Consider the following 3,326-nt stretch of genomic DNA (forward strand, 5'->3'; position numbering starts at 1 on the left):
GACGCCCTACCAACTGAGCTAAGGGCCCATGGGGGGGGGGTAGGACGCCCTACCAACTGAGCTAAGGGCGCCCCCTTGTGTGTTCACTTTTTCAGTTGTGTGTTTGTGTTCTTAAAAAAGAAAATAATCTAGAAGTAAAGTATTTAAAAAAAAACATAAACAGAGTCCACACTATTTAACTGTCTGTCTGTCTGTCTCTCTCTCCCTGCCTGTCTCTCTCTCTCTCTCTCCCTGTCTGTCTGTCTGTCTGTCTGTCTGTCTCTCTCTCTCTGTCTGTCTGTCTGTCTGTCTGTCTCTCTCTCTCTCTACATAACATATTGAAAACATTTTTAAAACAAACAGAGCACAAAATATCGTTTTAATGTCAGTAATCAACTGGCAAAGTTTCATGATTATATCTATCAGTTACACATTGATTTTACACTATTCATCAGCAGTGTCAACAGCTGTTCATCCAACCTGTTGATCCAGCCCCCGGGGCCGCTCACACACACACACCCCGCTCACAGTGAACCATTTTCGGCCACTGGAAGCTAGTAGCAACGCCTAGCATTTAGCTCCGGTTAGCTTGGTAACTTGCTGCCAACGCCACAGCCTCGTTAAAATGAGTTTTTATATGATTGACAGACAGTCTAGGCTTTAACAGAAGTGTACAGTCATAACCGCCTAATAAAAAAACAACTATTATGAAGTAGAATTTGAGTTTAAAGTGCCCCAAACTAACTGAAGTGTCCCAGGTAATGCTAACCGAAGCTAGTTGCTAGTGTGAACTTTTGATGTTGACATTAAGGTCAAAGTACAGCGATGAATCTCCTTATCTACAGTGACGTCTGTTCCGGTCACGTGTCAGATGAACGCGTCACATTATCCTCTCTTATAACATGTAGTTTATTGTGTTAATTTAATGAATTTTAATGATTTTATCGGCGTGTGAAGTAGGTGAGAAAGTTTTGTTTACCTGACTGAACAGGGGGCCGCGTCCCAATACTGCGAACATCCTTCACTCACTCACTCACCCCTCCCACATCCTACACATGGGCTGCGTTCCAGATCTCTTTCTCTTTGTTTTGTGTGTGTGTGTGTGTGTGTGTGTGTGTGTGTGTGTGTGTGTGTGTGAGTGTGTGTGTGTGTGTGTGTGTGCAAGCGTTCCAAATCTCCTCCTCTTTCTCTCTCCTCTCCTCCATACTACATCTGATCATAAACAGTATCTAGTCAGCATGCAGTATGCTACAACTGGGACATACTTTAACTTGCCTCTTGCTTTTATATATCCGTCTCATCGCTGGTTGTTTTCACTGGGAGGCTCAGTCCATGTGATGTAACTTCTGCTGCAGTGGATTGTGGGTCAAAAGAGGTAGGCTATTTTTAAGCACGCTAAATCTGACCACAAGAATTGGGACAAACTAAGGTTGCGTTCCGAATCACATACTCTTTCTTTTTTCTATTCTACATACTACATCCGACGATAAAAAGAATCTAGTTAGGATGCAGTAGGCATACTATTGGGACATACTTTTCTCTCTTATTTCATCATAACATGGCTCCTTGATCTTGCCTCTTGCTTTTATGTCCGTCGCATCCCCTTTTGTTTTCATATGGAGGCTTCGTCGATGTGACGTCACTTCACGTGCGCACTGGATTGTGGGTCAGAATCGCCCAAATAGGATGCAGTTTTCAACACTAACAATCTTGGTCGCATGAAGTAGGACATCCGGGTACTTCTAACCATCCTAAATCTGGCCACAAGAATCGGGACATCCTAAATCTTTTTTCTACCAAACTATATCGTAGAAAGTATGCAATTCGGAACGCAACCTAAATAGTAGTCTCTGGTCCGACCTCCATATTATATAATTAAAATATTTTCGTTTTTTATTTACAAGTTTCTTTTTATTAGACATTCTACCTCTATGAGACATTCCCTGCGTTGCAAATCACAAATTCTTTTTACTACACTACATATTAAAGTACAGAAGAGTTTTAGTCTTTTTACTACACTACATACTAAAGTACAGAAGAGTTTTAGTCTTTTTACTACACTACATACTAAAGTACAGAAGAGTTTTAGTCTTTTTACTACACTACATATTAAAGTACAGAAGAGTTTTAGCCTTTTTACTACACTACATACTAAAGGAACAGAAGAGTTTTAGTCTTTTTACTACACTGCATACTAAAGTACAGAAGAGTTTTAGCCTTTTTACTACACTACATACTAAAGTACAGAAGAGTTTTAGTCTTTTGACTACACTACATACTAAAGTACAGAAGAGTTTTAGTCTTTTTACTACACTACATGCTAAAGTACAGAAGAGTTTTAGTCTTTTTACTACACTACATACTAAAGTACAGAAGAGTTTTAGACTTTTTACTACATACTAAAGTACAGAAGAGTTTTAGTCTTTTTACTACACTACATACTAAGTACAGAAGAGTTTTAGTCTGTTTACTACACTACATACTAAAGTACAGAAGAGTTTTAGTCTTTTTACTACACTACATACTAAAGGAACAGAAGAGTTTTAGCCTTTTTACTACACTACATACTAAAGTACAGAAGAGTTTTAGTCTTTTTACTACACTGCATACTAAAGTACAGAAGAGTTTTAGCCTTTTTACTACACTACATACTAAAGTACAGAAGAGTTTTAGTCTTTTTACTACACTACATAATAAAGTACAGAAGAGTTTTAGGGCCACAGACAGGAGAGAAAAAAAAACAGATAAGGAAGATTTGTTTTCATTATGTTGAGAAATGTCAAGAATAAAGACGAATACTCCAAAATGCTACTGGAGTTAGTGGGGCATTTATGTATTTTCAGCATACTACAATTGACGTGCATGTATTGGGACATCCTAAATATTTTTCTGCCGTACTAAATAGTAGGGAAATTAAGTATGGGGATTGGAACGCAAGGATTGTATGTAGGCTACTGGTATGTAGACAAAGGGCCCACCGTGTTTACAGAGTCTAGGCTGTGGATTTACACTGGATTTTGTTTTTCAGTACAGACAGACAGGTAGCGGATCATGAGGAGATATTAACTGAAAAGTGATTTTGACAACAAGCGTTCTCCAGAATCACTGACTCCACCTTTAAATGGTAAATGGACTCCACTTATAAAGCTCTTTTCCCTGGTTTTTCACAGACTCAAAGCTCTTTACATTGTTTTGTACACATTCACCCATTCACACACACATTCACACACCGATAGCAGCAGCAGCAGCTACCACGCAGGGTGCAAGCTAACTATCAGGAGACATTTAGGGTTCAGTGTCTCTTTGCCCAGGGACACTTGGACATGTGGCGGGGAGACGGGGGATCG

At 39.3% G+C, this 3,326-nt stretch overlaps 1 protein-coding gene across 1 annotated transcript in view; it reads right to left on the reverse strand.

Annotated features, from left to right (window-relative positions):
* Positions 1-979, reverse strand: part of LOC307270940 (ATP-binding cassette sub-family D member 1-like) — a gene marked incomplete at its 3' end in the record, with an annotated part of 15,455 nt that extends 14,476 nt beyond the window's left edge. The window contains 1 exon segment of the mRNA XM_080054830.1: positions 959-979.
* Positions 980-3,326: the final 2,347 nt, after the last annotated feature.

This window comes from Ammodytes marinus (genome assembly GCF_949987685.1).
Source record: "Ammodytes marinus genome assembly, contig: scaffold_440, whole genome shotgun sequence".
Classification (NCBI taxonomy): Eukaryota; Metazoa; Chordata; class Actinopteri; order Uranoscopiformes; family Ammodytidae; genus Ammodytes; species Ammodytes marinus.